Below are 18,516 nucleotides of genomic sequence, written 5' to 3'. Positions count from 1 at the left end.
CCGGTCAAAGTCAACCTACAGTTGACCTGACTCGCCGAGTTGGGCCGCCAACTCGCCGAGTCCCTAGTCTCACTTCTCAACCCTGTTCGTGGCTACTCGTCGAGTATGGCATCGACTCGACGAGTACCCTCTCGATTCAAGAACTCAGGCAATCTGCATCCGACTTGCCGAGTCATATGAACAACTCGACGAGTTGTTCTTGAGCTAAGAAGATTGCCTTGGACTCGCCGAGTTGTATGAACAACTCGTCGAGTCCCTCCATCACTAAGTCTTCCCTCCAACTCACTGAGTCCACTCTACTACTCACAGGTTCCCACTCGACATCACTCAAATGGGGGAAAAATCGGGACTCGCGACTTGACTCGCCGAGTCGTTCCTCCGACTCGCCGAGTTACATCCATGCAGCTACTCTAAACTCGATAATGCTTGAATCCAGCGTCTAAAACTTATAGATCTGGGCTTCCTTAGTTCGATTAACACGTAAAGATTCTATCTTTACGTGTCCATATGCATCCAAGAAGGTTATAAGGCTCAAAAAGCATGATAAAGGCTAGATCTAGGGTTCTCATGCAAAGCAACTTCAAAAAGGCAATAGATCCGAGCTCTACAACTCCTAAATGAACAGATCTAGGGATATCTCAACCTATTAAGGCATCCATACAACTATAAGGTTGGAAAATACATCAAACTAGCCCTAGAAATGATCTAATGGAGGTTTTAAGCATAAAACAGGAGGATTCCGAGAAATACCTCAATGAACTCTGATTTTGACCTTGGATCTTTGCTCTACACCTCTTCTCCTTGTTCCTTTCTTCTTCTTCTTCTTCAAGCCTTCAAGAATCCACACAAAACACTTAAATCAATCAAGGAATGGATTAGGGTTTCTCACAGCTCTTTGAGGGTGAAGGAGGCGAGTTTGGGGCACATAACATTGCTTAAATAGTGAGCAACCCGGGGATTTAGGGTTTCTTCCTGGCAGGCAGACTCGCCGAGTCCCGAATATGGACTCGCCGAGTCGCCGACTAACACGTGCTCGAAAACTCGACCCTACTCGACGAGTCAAGCCATAGACTCGCCGAGTCCCTCTATAAAACTTCTAAATAAATGCCACGGGAACAACATACCAGAGATGGGGCATTACAAAAATAATTAATTTTCTTTAAAATTAATTTTTTTTATTAAATTTACCATTCTCAAAGGGTGTTCGTTTGGATGGATCGGTTTGATCCGATCAAATCAAGTGAATCTAAATTGATTTCGGTTTTCAAAACATGGTTCCGAATAGTCCAAACTAAATTTAAATCCAATCTGATCCGATCCAATTACAATTCGGTTGATCGATTTTTATAATTCGGTTTTCAAAAACCAAAACATTTTAACACGACAAATAATTATAATATTACTAAACTTTACATAAGAAGCAAAAACAAATTGCTTAATTATGATTTGAAATTAATAAACAACTAATAAGAAGATATATTATAGTTAAATATTTTATAGATAGAAAACTTTTGAGTGAAAATGCATATTAATGTTTTTTTATCGGGTAAAATGCTCCTATTTGAAAAAATAAATTACAAAATTAATAAAAAAAAACTATAGATATATATTATAAATAGATCAATAATAAATGTTTATTCGGTTTTTTGGACTATTCGGTTCTTATTTTATAAACCAAAACCAATCCGAAATCCAAAATAATAATTCGGTTTTTTTGAAAACCAATCCAAAAATCCAAATATCTGAACCAAATTGTCCAATCCAAATTGTCCAATTGGATAATTCGGTTTTATCCGAATAGTGAACAGTCCTACCATTGTCAAACAATCTAAATGTTCAAACGGTCGAAATTTGCTTGTTTCATTCAGTTAAGACGGCAACGAGATGCACCGCGACAAGATACAACGAGAAGGGGGGGGGGGGGGGGGGGGAGGGTGTTCATATCATTATGACGCCGTTGAGGCCCCTCCACGTCGGCCATAACGTCGTTTTGGTGCCCATACCGCATCATCTGCACACCCCAATCCCCGTATGCAGAATTATGTTTTACTATTGGACCACTCAGGTGGCTAATGATTTTTGTTAGTAGTCTTTTTTTTTTTCTTTTTTTTACATATTTTACCAAAAAACTTGTTCAATGTATACGACGGCAACAACAAACTTTTTTCAATATAAAAATAATTTTATAGTTTGCTAATTTGAATTTGAAAGCATTAATTTGTTAACTCTAACAAGTGTTGCTTTTTAATTTTTATCCATAGTTTTTAGAGCTTTCTAGTATTTAAAATCCTAGACAAAACATAAAATATAAACACAAGCATACATGCAAAATAACGGTAACAATTGATGTGTCTGGTCCACTAAAAAGTCATCTCTTAGTGATCCTAAAAAGTCATCTCTTAGTGATCCTCGAATGGATGCCGCATCAAGACTTCATCCGCCTAGATCATCGTTGGTTGTCTGCGGTCTTGATAATTACAAAATTTTGCTAATACATTTTCTACTAATTTCTATACTACAAGATATAAAATTATAATTGCAAGAAAATTTTTAAAAATACATAGGTAACGTAAAATTAATAACCATTACATCCAAAACAACTAATCATCATAAATATGCATCTAATAAAGACACCGTATTACCAGATCTATACAAAAGAAAAGCCACAATACTTTCGAAATTTATGTTTAATCAAATTATACGATAGTTATTTAAAAATGTGACAACAACATCAATTCAACACAAAATTGAAAGTGTAGCAACAACGGTTTTGTATTTATAGCAACATACTTGTCACAGTAGTAATATATATTTTACAACAAAAACACACATATATATATATATATATATATATATATATATATATATATATATATATATATATATATATATATATATATATATATATATATATATATATATATATATATATATATATATATATATCATTGCTCTTAGCTACAGTAGCACGTTTGGAGCTATGGCTTGAGTGGTTTGTTTATGCTTGAATACCATCTTTGTTTCTAGCCGCTTTGGAATTGGAGCACCGTCTCTTCTTCTCACATCTACTTTCCACCGCTTTGTTAAATGTTGTTATCTTACTTCCTTCAATAATTTTATTCCCTTGTCGATCCCTTTTCTTTTTATCATCGTTGTAGAAGAACACCACAACCATATTACATCATCAGAATGAAGTCCTTCACCCTCTGCTCTACCATCGTTTCCACCGCCACCGTTGGCCAATCATGTCTTCATCTGGTATGCTTCCACCTCCTTCTTTTTTCTTTTATCTCAAAGAGAAGGCATCATTTACTCGATTCTCCACCACATCACTGATTATCACTCATGCCTCCGTCGATTAATAAATTGTATCGGTTGTTATTATCTTACTTCCTTCAACGATTTCATGCCCTAAACTGACTGTTGCTTTTGCTATTTCACATACAAGAATTGTGCGATTTGTAGCCCTAATTTGTAAAGCTGATTACCTCCATACATGAAGCATCTACCTGTTATTGTAGATGTCGGTTGTTCTATGTGCGTTTCTAACATCGAGCACTGCTTCTTACAAACAAACTTCAGACTCCACGAACTCTAATTGGTATCTTAATCATTGTTGTCAATCAAATGAGGGATAGCTTGTTTCTCACAAAAAAACTTGATGACGCTTGTAACTTGCTCCTTTTTCGTTCTCTTTTGCTCATCCGTTTGATTTCCAGGTATTTACTACACTTCATTTTGGTTTTTTTGCCCTATAGTGTTATATGCTTATGTGTTTTCTGCGATTTAGGATTTAAGCCGATGTCGATTTAGGGGTTATAGTATCTTCTTCAAATCCACTTTATGAACAAATCATTCCACCGGGCATCAAAACCCTAACCCTTATCATTCAACCGACCCCGGTTTCATCCACCAACATCATCAAAGCCTACAAAGGATGCTTGCAAAGAGTGTTGATTGAAATTATGGAATCGGTTCAGGTAAAGGGATTCAATGCCATTTCTGTTTCTTCCTATCATGACCTCTATTTTTGAAATTTCTATTCTGCTCTTCCCTTAACGATTTTCCTAAATTATTTTGAATTTGGTTTTGTTTGTGTTTTCCAAGTTAACGGGCTAATGGCGGCCTTTCTTCCAATCTCGATTTGGGTTTGTCGATCAAAGAAAAAAAGGCGAATTATATCCACATCAAGCAAACCCCTCTGTCAGTCAAAATTAAACCAACTGACTGCCTTTTGATTTAATTGTAGGTTTCATCCAAGTGTTGCCACTGTTAGCTCATCTTTTCTATTAGGAATTTAAAGCCTCCACTATATAACTCTTAAAGAAAGAACATGTATATGTTACCTGGTTTGCTATATACAGGTGTCTGTTTGTCTATCAGTAGGAAGGATTATTTTATAAGAATGATACTTGACACAGTCACTAAATTTGAATTACAGGAGAGGTGTATGTATATAAGATTTGGTTCTTAATGAAGAAAACTGGATTATGATTTGAATTGATGCAATTCTTTCATGTTGATGGCACTGGTGGTTACTAGATTGGTCACCTTTACAAACCTTGTAATAAATCCTTACTTCACTTTCTCTTTCTCTTCATAATTTAGTATTTCTTAAATTCTTTTTAATATATCGTTTATTTTGATGAATCTATGGTAGCTTTGAAATCACAAATGAGAATGCATTCGTTGATATTGAAGAAGGACATTTTTTCTTTGATTTTAATCTTTTTACATCTATATCGATTGTTCATACATACACATCATAGGTTGTGGGATTCAAATTTTGAAATCTTAATTCCTTATCTCTGTTTTCCTTTAAAACAATTTTACTGAAATTGTCGTTGATATTGCTGATTGATTCACTTAAATTTTGTGAATGGTGTTGTTGCAGCTTCTAATAAGGATGATTGGAGTGACAGTTTCAATCAGAAAGGATGTTATTTCAAGGCGTCATTCAATTTGAAAAACTTTATACATGAACTCCTTATATGTGTAACACCCTATTCCGAATCATTTCCTATGTGGGGGTGGTGACTCGAAGACCGAGTATCATCAGGCTTAGGGGATTTAAGGAAAAGAGATCTAGACCTATTTAGGTGTGGGTAATGTAATTTGGATGATCCGGGAGTCCGGTCTATGTTTTGGCGCCAAGAAGAATTTCGGTAAAGTGTCAGTTCGGGCTTTTATGAATTTTGGATTTTTGTTCGGAAAGTTTTAAGGCAAGGATGAGTTGATAGAAGTGTAGAGCTTCTTGTTGACTTTCATTGGATATCAAGAACATCAAATTTGGAGTTAGAACGAAGAAGTTATGCTTGTTTGAAGTTTAGTCGGTTTTGGGTTATGCTGAGTACGATGGGCGTACAGAGGAGAGTAGGTTGGGCGTACTGAGACACCCTAATTACGCTGGGCATACCATAAGTACGCTGGGCGTATGAAATCATGGCCTAAGCCCTATATTTGTGGTTTGATCCCTATTTAAGCACCTTAACTCCCCAAAACCCACTCCATTCTCAGCCTCCACCCCTCTAACACCCCTTCCATGAAACCATAACCCTAGTTGACCCCTTTGTGATAAAAGAAGGTGTTTTTGAGTGCTTTGGAGTATGCATGGTGTACCTCGGAGAAGAAGGAACTTCTTAGAGAAGTGTTGGTTGCATTGGAGCTTGTAGATCTAGACTTTGTTCACCTTGATCTATCTTCTAGAGGTATAAAGTTTGAATTTTGATGATACATTTGTTAGATCTAACTAGTTTTGGATGTTACGAGCTTTTGGTCATTTTAGTGCATAAAGTTTAGATCTTGAAATTTTGTGACCTTGTTATGGATAACGTTGGAAACTTTATTATCTAAACATCATTTTGATTCAGATATGAAAGTTGGCGACTTATACTTAATGGATTAAGTTGAAAAAGATAAACTTTTGGGTCCCTTTGAGACTTAAAGACTAGATCTTGTTTGTTGGGACCATTATAATGGATAAAGTTGGAAACTTTATCCATTATAAAGCTATTATGAACTATAAAAATGTGATATTGACCCTTCTATCCCTTCCATGCAAGAGTTGTGATATTTTCTTGCGTTAAGAACTTAGGGTTTTGGACATTAAGCACTTTATAACCATGCAAAGTCATAAAGTTGGAAACTTTATGACTTAGTACATCATTTTGGGTTTGGATCTGAGTTTTGGATGTAAGAACTTAATGGAGTTTTGGGATTGGGCTTAGTACGCTGGGCATATGCAGTCAGCACCCAGAGTAAGATGGGCGTACTCTCTTGGTACGCAGGGTGTACTCCGCTTGGAAGAAATATTGACTTTTGGACCTTAACCATTGACTTTGACTTTGACCATGGTTGACCAAGTTTGACCTAAGGGTATTTTGGGTTATAGGGTTAATTATTGATTAAGATTGTATTTATTGTTAGTTGGTGCGAGATTATCTGATTCGGCGGTCTAAGAAGTTATTTGATTATTAGCGGATTGAGGTAAGTCTTTCTTATTGTACTTACGGGTCGAAGACACTAAGGCCAACCCATTGGATTAGATATCCTGATATGTGATAGTATGATGATATGCTTAGTGATATGAAGATTTACCTAATTGTCTGCTGACTGATTATATGCTTATGTATATATGTGCACATATTTGGTTGGTGGTTGATGCTTTACTTCTTTGTACGTGAGCCAACAAACCAAGGGTATTCCAACCTGATGGTTGATTGCACCCAAGTTATGTATATATTCGCATTCCAATCCAGGTTATTCCATCCCGAGGATGACTGGACCCTATGATTGACTGGGCATGGGGTATTCCAACACGATGGTTGATTGTACCCAACATGATTATTATGGTATATGGTGAGATTGGACTGCTCTGTGCATCAGTCAATAGGTTGGGGGTATACCAACCCGATGGTTGATTGGACCCGACATGTATGGTATTCCAACCGGATCAGGGTTTGGAAACCCTAATTAGGGTTTGGAAAACCCTAATGTCATGAAACCCTAATTTCGGGACTGATTGGGGCCCGAATCGGGATTATTTATTAAACTTAAATTATTAATTAATAATTGTTGGCAAATTAATCTAAAGCAATATTTGACTTAAGGGAATAAGTCTTTAATAGGTTAAGTAGGAACACTTAACCCTAATCATCATTTTATGTGAAACCCTAATTTCTCTTGGGCCTTGAGTTGAGCCTTTCCATTGGGCTTTGGTAATTGGATCATTAATGGGCAATCCAAGAATGATCGTATGGACTAGACTGTGTTGTTGGGCTTTATGGTAAGACCCATGTGAAGGCCTGGGCCCAATTTGGAAAATTGGGCCATAGATGGGTCATAGTTTGGGCCTTAAGGATTATATGATATTGGGCCATTAGAGTGTCAAATGTTGGACCGGAATAAATGGTTGGGCCTTTGAATAAGACCATGTAAAGGCTTGGGCCCAATTTGGAAAATTGGGCCATATGTTGGGCTTTGATTCCTAGTTTGACTTTTGGGCCTATGGATTGGATCTTGGGTTGGTATAAAGCTATGCTTGGGGTAATGTAGTAATTATCCAAAGTATGTATTTATGGTTATGTAGTGGAACCCAATTATTAATTGGGTGATGTTCTGATGTTGACAGTTCGGGAACTTGTCAACCAGCACTGGAGTTTTATCTGCGGGACTTCAGTAGTGCCAGGTGAGTCTCCTCACCATACCAATGGGTCTAAGGCACCAAGGCCGGCCCATTTTATGATATGGGGTACACTAGCTGAAGTTGTATTATGTGGCATATTAGTTGGTTATTTTCTAGGAAGTATGTTGGTGGTATATGTGTTATGCTTGTATGGAAGACCATGGGAGAGCCCATGGCACCTGGATGTAAGACCATGAATTTCCTATTATGTTGTAGTGTTTATTGTAGATTCACTACTGATATGCATGCATATATATATATATATATATATATATATATATATATATATATATATGGTATGCTAGTGATTACGTGGTATGTTAGTCGTCTTTGTGATATTTGCATGGAAGACCATGGGATAGCCCATGGCACTTAGATGTAAGACCATGTGGAGAACCCATGGCTTTCCTATCAAATACCATGGGAGAGCCCATGTCACTTAGGTGTAAGACCATGAGGGGGATCCATGGCATCCTGGAGTAAGACCTTGGGGACGATCCCAAGGCATCCGTATATGTTGATATGTAAGGCTATGTGATTGATATGGATATGTGATTGATATGGATACATGATTGATATGGTTTTTGTAGCTTTTATAGCTAATATGGATTATGTGATTATGTGGACCGTGTGGGGTATGCTCTGGGAAACTCACTAAGATTCATGCTTACAGATTGATCGCAGTGAACACACTCATGTTTTCCGCATTGAATGATTTTGGGATGGACTCTGATAAATGTTTTAGTTAATAATGTTTTGCATGTTTGGAATAAATGATATCTATGTTTTCATTATATTAAAAATGAAATTTTTACCCTTGAATTTTTGGTCGTTACAGTTTAAGTGACCTACTCGCCGAATCCAAGTATGGACTCAACAAGTAGGAGCTGGAGGATGAAACCCTAAATTCTGGGGTTTTGCACCATATTTAAAGGATCATTGGCCTCCTCAACCTCCTCTTACATCCTCTTGATACTTCATCAACCCTAATTCGTGTGAGTGTGCTCCATTGGTGTGTTTTAAGCTTTGGAAGAGGATTTTTTTGGTGAGAAAAACTTGGAGATCAAGTGACTAGGAGCTAGGAACGTGTGGGAATAAGAGATCTACCTCATTTGGCATCCTTTGGAAGGTATTAAGCTGATATATTGACCTCATTTCATTCTAGACCTCTTTTGGGTGGATTTTAGGGCTTTTCTAGCATATTAGGAAGCCTTTCTTGTGGTTGAGCTAAGATCTGAAGTTGCAACTTCAGATCTGAACTCCCTTGGGTCTCCAAGTCCATAAAGCCTCCAACTTTTGCATGAATGAGACTCTCATAAGGTGTAAAACTCCATTGCAAGCTTGAATGTGTCATTTAGAGTCTCCATAGCCTTGCATGCACGTAAAGTTTGCAACTTTACGTGATAAACATGCCTTGGGAAGCTGGATCTTCAATATGGAGCCTTAGCATGGCTTAAAAAGCATCTGTATGGATGAAGGACTGAAGGGACTCAGTGAGTCGTATGGACGACTCGGCGAGTCTGATGAAGATTGTCGTGGATTCAGCGAGTCAGATGAGTGACTCGGCGAATCAGCTAGGGTTTTCGCAACCTTTGGACACATATGAACTTGTGAGTTGCAAGGGAAACTCGATGAGTCGGCCAAGGAGTTTATAGTCGCAAACCTCAGGAACTCGACGAGTCACTCTAGTGACTCGGCGAGTTGGCGAGTTATGCATGAAACTCTATGAGTAGCTGAGGTTACTCGACAAGTTAAGGTCAACATGGACTATTGACCTTGGCAGTTGACTTTGACCTTGACCAAGGGTTGACTATTCGACTTCTGGGGCATTTTGGGAATTTATGAGCATGGTTGTGTGGCAAATATAGGTGGTGGAGTTTAAGGCGGTAATCAGAGAGTCGAGTTTTCTTCCGATTCAACAGTTGCGAGGTGAGTTATCCTCACTATACTAAGGGGTCTAAGGCACCAAGGCCGACCCATTGGATATGGTATCCTAGCAGTGGTAGTATGTTGAGTATGAGTAGTGTTGCATGCTAGTTGTTATGTCAGTTAGGTAGGTCTGTAGGACTACCTGTGTTGTTATGTGGTCATTTATATGCACATTAGTTATGATGTATGTTGACATATTATGTGGGATGGGTTGAGGTGATACCAAGATTGTAAAAAACGCTTGACGTTAGCTAGTCGGTGGACTGAGGTTAAGGGATTAATCGGCTAGGCGGATATAATTAATACAACACTAATCATGCCTCAAATAGTTTCCATTGTGATAAAACTTCTTCAAAATGTTAAAATTTCATAGTTTATATTGTTTCACTCATTATGTATGGAGGGATTAATCGCTAGGCGCCCTCTAATCGGTCAGGTAGCGCCTAGGGATTAATCGGAGATTAATTGGGACCTAGTCGGGATTTTTACAATAGTGGGTGATACTGCTCCGTGCAGTGATCCAACAAACCCTGCAGCATTCTAGTTACGGGCCAAGGGAGACTCGTATTGTGGGCTCGATGGCAATCTAGATGTGAGTTGTGGGCCTGTAAGGTAATCCAGACTCACATTGTGGGCCCAGAGGGTAATCCAGTTTGTAAGGATGTGGACTCAGTATATGTTGTTATTTGTATATGTATTATGTGCAATGTATCGGTATTTTGGGGGAACTCACTAAGCTATCAGGCTTACGCTTTCAGTTTATTGTTTCAGGTACATCAGGGGATCGTGGCAAGGTGAAGGCATGATTGTACAACTCCTCATGTTTTGTTTATGTTTCTGGGAAAAACTCTGATATAGACTATTTTGAAAAACAAATATGTAATAACTGTTGGATTTAAATGTTTTGAAAAGTTTTAAATTGGCTTGAAATTTTTGGGTGTTACAAGTACAATCTGTGCCAAAGTGCCCAGTCTTGTCGCACTTGTAGCAGCATGATCATGTCCCAGTGCAGCAAACTCCCTCATGTGACCTGACACATTTCCCACAGCAGCTTTTGCCCTGATGGCCCTTCGACCTAGATTCGAATCCCTTGGGTTTCTTCCCTGAAACCCTTGTCTCCTGTCCCTCTTCCGCCTTCCTCTTCCTGATGTGCTCCAAGTCAATCTCTCTCTCCCTCGCCCTGGCAATCATAGAATCCAGGGTCGGGCATGCCGAGTAGCTTACATACTCCCGAATATCAACTCTCAACATGTCATGATAGCGGGTCTTCAGCATCTCCTCATCTCCTGTATACTGAGGCACCAACAAGGCCCTCTCCTGGAACTTGGCGGTAATCTCTGCCACTGTCTCTGTCGTCTGCCTCATGTCGAGGAACTCCATGGCCAGCTGTTGGAGCTCCACAGTCGGCACGAAATCTGCCCTAAACCAGGCCACAAAGTTTTCCCAAGTCATAGCCTCAATGGCTGAGGCTCCCAAAGAGTCACCGACCGACTCCTACCAATCTCTAGCTCTGTCTCTTAAACATCCCACAACATACCGGACCTTCGAGCCCTCAGGATAGAATCTTATCAACTGGGCAGACTCCATGTATGCAATCCATCTCCCGAAGTCCTTGAAGGAGAGTGTGTGTGTCCCCTGAATTCCTTGAAAGAGAATGTGTGTGTCCTTGAAGTCTAGCGCACCACATCCCCTGAACTCCTTGAAAGAGAGTGTGCGTGTCCCCGTCTGGCTAGATGCCATATCGCTCCTGAACGCCCTGGGGCGATCTTCCATCAACTCGATAATCCCCTCCTTGATCGACCCGAAAATCACCGGGCTCACCTCAAGGATGCCTCTCGTGATCTCTGACGCGATGAACTCGTGCAGTCTCTCATTAACTGGTTCGGATCCCGAACCTGAACCTGATCCTAATCCTGATCCCGGCCCTCCTGCTCCATGTCGCCTAATCATCACCATTCTGAAAAAAAAACACATAATCTTCAGGTTCATACATAACCTAGAGAGGTCTCATTCATTCTACAAGTTCCCTGGTTCTATCTTAGCTCTCCTTGACTCGAGTACGGATCCTCTGTTTTCAATAGTACGGGCCCATACTACCTTCCACATCTATCCGTACTTTCCTCAAGAACTGCTTCGACTTCACCAAGTCCCTTCTACTACTGTTGCATTCTTTGCTAATCTCATTCTAGGCTTACCCTAGGGTAACTCACCGACCTACTCTCCGCCATTAGCCACATAAGAAATTCCGGTCATCTCTCCCTAACTAGCTCGCGAATACCATTACATATTACTAAGACCAGATAATTCTTCGAATGAGAGGTCTCTCCCTACAACGGTTAGACTCAAACGAGTGCTACGAAGTAAGGCTAAACCTAAGCCTCGGAAATTATTCAGACTTCGTAATATGTGATTTAGTGTATTCGTTTACTAGTTAGTTAAAGATAAGTAGAACTCCTAATAGCACAAAGCAAGCAGCATTTGGGCATTGAATAACCCAAACCAAGCATATGCTATTCATATTATCATATCACTGACTAATCAGTACTATCGTGCAGCTCAAAAAGCACATACAACAGGCATATCAGGCATTTTCCTAGATCCTTATCCCTATTCTAGCATGCAGTTCTCATACACATACAATAGGCATAATGTAACGTCCCAAAATTTAAGACTAAAAATTTCTTTTAATACAATATTACTTAAAGTAAAATCATCGATTCAAAACATAATCAAAGTAATAGTTTTCAAAACACATGTTCATTATCAGAGTAAAACCTTTCCAGGCTGACAAATCTATGGTGTGTGCCATACGATCACCCCGAGCTCCATCATCAGCTACCGGTAGTACCTGAAACCAAAACTGAAAACCGTAAGCACGAAGCTTAGTGAGTTCCCCACTCTACCACATACCATGCATAATCACATACCGCACATACTGGGCCACGCCCGCTATCCGGGGCCTCGCCCCCTACCTCGGGCCTCGCCCATTACAACGGCCCCGCCTGGCTTCGAGCCCTGCTCGGATACAGATCTGTTTCACTTAGGCCTCGCCTGTCTCAGGGCCTCGCCCACTAACACATAATCACACATAATCATATTACAACACATAAGCTAAACACCTGCTAACGGATTCTGTCCAAAGGCCTTGCCTATCCTGGGCCTCGCCCTTATCCTGCTACTGATGAATCATGGAACCTCGTCCATACTCCTACCGATAGTGAGATACGGGCCCAGCCCACACTCACCCCTTCCTAACTTGGGCCTCGCCCCTGATCTGCTGCTAATGAGATGTGAAACACCGTCCACACCCTGCTATTGGTGAGATACGGGACCTCGCCCACACTCACCTCCCTACCAGGCACATACAAGTATCACACAGACAGCAAGTATAAACTATCACGTTAACCATTCCTTGTGTACCCGCCCGCTAACATTGGGACTCGTCCTGAATATCATACTAGCATGCTATGCCTAGGGCTAACCCTCAGGTCTTCTGCACATAGCTACATGGGCCGACATTGTGGCCGTAGACCCATTCACACAAAGGGAAACTCACCTGCACTGGCTGAACTTGCTGATGATCCCACTAGCTGCTGCCCGACCACTCACTGAACTCCTGCTCTACTAGCTTCCCGAGCTATCAATATCAATGCAACACTTAGTCTAACTGACCCCCGACAGTTAACCAAGTCAATTCTGGTCTAAGTCAAGGTCCTGGTCAAAGTCAACCTTTCCAGGTCAACCCTACTCGCCGAGTCCACTTACTGACTCGCCGAGTTCATATACTCAGGGTCCTTCCATTCGTGACATGACTCGCCGAGTCCAACGATTTCCGAGTCCTGACCTGACCAACTCGCTGAGTCTCCACCCGACTCACTGATTCGAGTCTCAACTCGAAGGGTTTGGGGCTTCGCGACCTGACTCGCCGAGTACCAGACAATCTTCATCCAACTCGCCGAGTTCATGCCTAACATCATCCGACTCGAAGAGCTGTTCATCCCACTCGTCGAGTTCCTTCTCATCTTCATGCTACTCGCCGAGTCCACTCGAAGGACTCGCCGAGTCCATTCAGATCTACATACATGCAGAGGACTTTTGAGTCATGCATGGACTCCAAACTGTAGATCTACCCTTCCCAAGCCTATCCCCCACGTAAAGTTGCAAACTTTACGTGTAGAGATGGAGATCTAGGAAAAATACACCATAAACTAGGGTTTAAGGCCAAGGGGCTTCAAAATCGACTCAAGGGCTGATACTTTATGCTTCTCCAGTCATAACACACTTGGATCTGAAGTAGCAACTCCAGATCCGGCTTCTAACTCATGAGGGTGGCTAACCATGGCTTAAAAAGCCCCAAATCTCACAACTATAGAAGATCTAAAGGAGAGAAACGACTTAATACCTTCAATGTCTCAGAAAGGTTCCCCAATCTTCAGATCCGAGGCCAATCCTTGAAGCCTCAACGATTTCCCCTTCTTCTTCTTCCTTCAAAACAGTCAATATGGCTTGGGAGCTTGAATGGGAAACAATGGGGCTTGGGGTTCGATGCTCTGGGTGCAAGAGGCAGTAAAGGGACCCTAGGAAGGAGATTAAGGCGTTTATAAAGGCTCCAAGTCCCGAATTTAGGGTTTTCCTCGCACAGACCAGACTCGCCGAGTCACCTTGGCCGACTCGCCGAGTCGGTCACTAACTCCTCGACCCGGATCCCGCTCGGACTCGCCGAGTTCCTCCTTGGACTCCCCGAGTCGCCCCTTAAAATTAGGGTTTTCTTTCCTTTCTTGGCCTTCCAAACTTTGGGTGTTACAACTCTCCCCCACTTAAACTAAACTTCGTCCTCGAAGTTTGCTATGGCCCACCGACTGTGATCCGCCCCTAATACCCAACCAATTTTCCAACACCAGCTACATTCCCTCGCTGGCCTTCCACTCGGTCATTCCAACTAACATTAATCCTTGCAGATGATCATCTCGGGTCAATCCTGACCTTGAACATTCTGGAAACACAACTTACTCAACTGACAATCCTTCTGGTACTCACCGAGCACTGCACTGAACCCATAGGGGTTCTCCCTTTCCTCCCTTGCGCGATTTCCTGGCTTGCCCCAAGGCAAGGCTCCATAACCGCCTATTTCCTCTGCCACGGTGAAGACCCTATCTTCACCAATTCTATTACTCCCGCTACTTCCAGTACGGTTCATTATCGCCAGTAGGGGACGGGGTCCCAGTCAGTTTTTGGACTTCGGTCCGATGTAGGGGACGGGGTCCCAGATAGTTAGTTCGGACTTCGGTCCGATGCAGGGGACGGGGTCCCAATCAGTGGGCAAGGCCCAGTATGTGCTTTATATGTATTGTATCGTATGTGGTAGTTTGGGGGAGCTCACTAAGCTTCATGCTTACAGTTTCAGTTTTGGTTTCAGGTACTTCCGCAAGCAAAGGGAAGAGCTCGGGATGATGGCATCGCACACACCACAGCTTCAGTTTTGTCCTGGGAGTTGATTCAGTTTCTTGATATGTTTGGATACAGTAGTGATACAGTTTTTCTCACAGTATTTTATTATGGTTTTTGAAACACGCAACGTATGGTTTTATTATGTGATACTCAATTTCGTGGTTTTTGTTATTATAAAAATTGAAATTTTTGGGTCGTATTTTTGGGTCGTTTCAAGTTGGTATCAGAGCCTTGGTTTGAGGGATTCGGATACACCTCCGGGTGTATCTGAACTAAAACTAAGGGAATGATAAAAAGATTTTCAAAAAAAAAAAAAAGGAAAAATGTTTTCGAATGAAATTTTGAAAAGCACTTAGAAAGAAAAGAATTTTTAAACAAGATAAGGGTGTGGTGCATGCGATCAGCCGAGCTCAAGTAAGTACTCCCAAATTACCCATACAAGTTTTATTATTATGATTAATTGTTCCAGTTTCAGTAGAACAACATGTTAGTATAGGACTAAGGATCTAGGAGGATGCCTTATGTGCCTGCTATATGTGTTTCAGCTTTATGAGAATTGCATGCTAGTATTGAGTAGACAGCAGTAGGATAGCCTGTTTAGGTTATGCCTGGTAGCACGAGCTTAGCATTGTATGCTAGTACAGTTTCTCGTTATGAGAGTAGATTTGCTTGAGTAGTTTCCGGTGTCCGAATGCTGCTTGCTTCGTGCTTTGTAGAACTCTTGGTGATGAGAGTTAGCCGTTAGATGAATACGTCACGTCACATGTGATCAGGGTTGAATAATCTCAGAGTATTGGATTTGGACCTATTGTGCAGCTCTTGTTTGAGTCTAACCGTTGTAGGGACGAGCCTTTTACTCGAAGGATTATCCGAGCCTCATCACATGTGATGGTATTCAGGTGATGGCTAATTAGCATTACAAGGAGGCCTTCAGCAGTTGAGGACTGGTTTGAGTGGAGTCAGAGATTTCCCTAGGGCAAGCCTAGGATGAGAGTAGCAGAGATCAGTAGTAGTAGAAGTGACTTGGTGGAGTCAAGGAAGTTCTTGAGGAAAGTACAGATAAATGTGGAAGGTAGTATGGGCCCGTACTACTGAAAGCAGAGGTGCCGGGGAGGGATCAGGATCAGGCTCGGGGGACGAGCGCATAATTGAGCAGACCAGAGAGTTTCTTTCTTTAGAGATTACTCGTATCATTTTAGAGCAGACTCCTGTGATCTTCGGTTCGATCAAGGAGGGTATCCTAGAGCTGATGGATGAGAGGTTGGGCACCTTCCGCGCCGAGGTGGTGGCCATGATGAGGTCGCGCACACTTACGTTCACGGAGTTCAGGGCATGTGGAGCTCCAGACTATCACGGGGCGCGGGACCCCATAGCGAGTACTAGATGGTTGGCGGATATGGCCAACACATTCCGCACGAGCAGGTGTCCCGAGGGGAACAAGGTTAGATTGGCGTCCTGTCTTCTGAAGGACAGGGCACGGGATTGGTGGGAGGAGGTCGGACATACCATTGGAGATGATGCAGCGTTGGATGCTATGACCTGGGCTGATTTCTCTACTAGGTTCAGAGCGGAGTTTGCACCAGTTATTGAGGTGCAGCAGTTAGCCAGAGAGTTTCAGGACCTCACCCAGACTACAGAGACTATGGCGGAGATCACCGCCAAGTTCAGGGAGAGGGCTCTTCTTGTTCCTCAGTATACAGCCGATGAGGAGATGAAGAAGGCCCGTTATCATGAGATGTTGCGGAGCGATATCCGCCAGTTTGTGAGCCGGTCCAGCTGTAAAACGCTGGATGACATGATTGCTAGGGCTCGAGAGAGGGAGATTGATCTCGAGATGGAGAAGAAGAGGAAACCGGAGGCGGTTTCGGGTTCAGGAGGTTCGGGCAAAAAGCCCAAGGTTTCAGATCACAGATCCAGGATTCAGCCGAGCCACGGTCGATGTGGAAAGTGTGGGAGGATGCATGATGGGGTGTGCAAGGCAGGGAGTTCCGGCTGCTTCAAGTGTGGTCGGACTGGACATTTGAGCAGGGATTGTACGACCCCTGCTACTGCCATTGCAGCATCAGATCTGATTTGCTTTCAGTGCAATCAGAGGGGACATAAAAAGTCTTAGTGCCCTAGTTTAGCCGCAGTAGGGAAGGTGGCTGCACCTGCCCCTGCTACTTTGAGGATTACAGATGGCCGGCAGGGCCGAGCCGAGGCGCCAGTGGCGAAGAGTAGGGCTTTTCAGATGACAGCAGTAGAGGCGCGAACGACTCCTGATGTGGTGACGGGTATGTATCTTCCCTTCATCTCTATATTATTATTGATTGATTATTGCTTATGACTATATGTTTTATATAGGGTCGTTCTCTGTGAACGACATTTCTGCTATGGTATTATTCGATTCGGGGGCTACCCGATCATTTGTATCGCTTGCGCTTAGCAAGAGATTTAGTAGAGCTCCAGGGGAGCTGGATTGTCCACTAGAGGTTGAGATAGCAGATGACAGGACTGTGAGGGTCGCCAAAGTGCATAGAGGGTGTTCTCTTCAGTTGTTCGACGAGCAGTTTTCGGTGGACCTGGTTCCTATTCCCCTACGAGGGAATAAGGTTATAGTAAGCATGGATTGGCTGAGTCCCAATGGGACGGTGATTGATTGTGAGCAGCAGCTAGTGAGGGTTCGCACTCCCAGTGGGGGAGAGTTAGTGATTCAGGGCGAGAGGCCACAGCGCGGACCAACCTTTTGTTCCGCCGCGAGAGCGAGACGCTATTTTTAGTAGGGTTGCGCGGGTTATGTAGCTTATGTCTTGGATGCCCGGGAGAAGGGCAAGGCGACAGTTGATGATGTTCCGATAGTGCGAGACTTCCCGGATGTATTTCCCGAGGATTTACCGGGAATACCTCCTGAGAGGCAGGTTGAGTTTAGGATCGACCTGATTCCTGGTGCGGCTCCGATAGCCAAGGCACCGTACCGTCTAGCTCCCCCGAGATGCAGGAGTTGTCTACGCAGCTGCAGGAGCTGCTAGACAAGGGTTTCATTCGGCCGAGCAGTTCGCCTTGGGGAGCGTCGATCCTGTTTGTGAGGAAGAAGGATGGGTCGCACCGTATGTGTATAGATTACCGGGAGTTGAATAAGGTAACGGTGAAGAACCGTTACCCACTTCCGAGGATAGATGATTTGTTTGACCAGCTTCAGGGAGCGTCTTGGTTCTCCAAGATCGATCTACGCTCCGGGTATCATCAGATGCGGGTTAGGGATGAGGATGTGCAGAAGACTGCTTTCAGGACCAGGTATGGTCATTATGAGTTTGTGGTGATGCCATTTGGGCTCACCAATGCTACAGCCGCGTTGATGGATCTCATGAATCGCGTGTGCAGGCCGATGCTGGATCGGTCAGTGATAGAATTCATAGATGACATCTTGGTGTATATCAAGACGCAGGAGCAGCACGAGGAGCACCTGAGGGCGGTGT

General features: G+C 42.5%; 1 long non-coding RNA gene across 3 annotated transcripts; it reads left to right on the top strand.

Annotated features, from left to right (window-relative positions):
* Nucleotides 1-2,976: 2,976 nt before the first annotated feature.
* LOC111887433 (uncharacterized) lies at nucleotides 2,977-7,887 on the top strand. 3 transcript variants are annotated; one of them, XR_002848754.3, is made up of 5 exons: nucleotides 2,977-3,258; nucleotides 3,522-3,719; nucleotides 3,791-3,980; nucleotides 4,108-4,564; nucleotides 4,895-7,886. It is a non-coding gene; the product is annotated as an uncharacterized LOC111887433 (long non-coding RNA). The 3 variants fall into 3 exon arrangements; XR_002848752.3 differs by having other exon boundaries at nucleotides 3,449-3,719; XR_002848751.3 differs by having other exon boundaries at nucleotides 2,977-3,719; nucleotides 4,895-7,887.
* The last annotated feature ends 10,629 nt before the right edge of the window (nucleotides 7,888-18,516 follow it).

Source organism: Lactuca sativa, chromosome 6 (assembly GCF_002870075.4).
Source record: "Lactuca sativa cultivar Salinas chromosome 6, Lsat_Salinas_v11, whole genome shotgun sequence".
Classification (NCBI taxonomy): Eukaryota; Viridiplantae; Streptophyta; class Magnoliopsida; order Asterales; family Asteraceae; genus Lactuca; species Lactuca sativa.
This window is presented reverse-complemented; position numbering and strand designations above follow the sequence as displayed.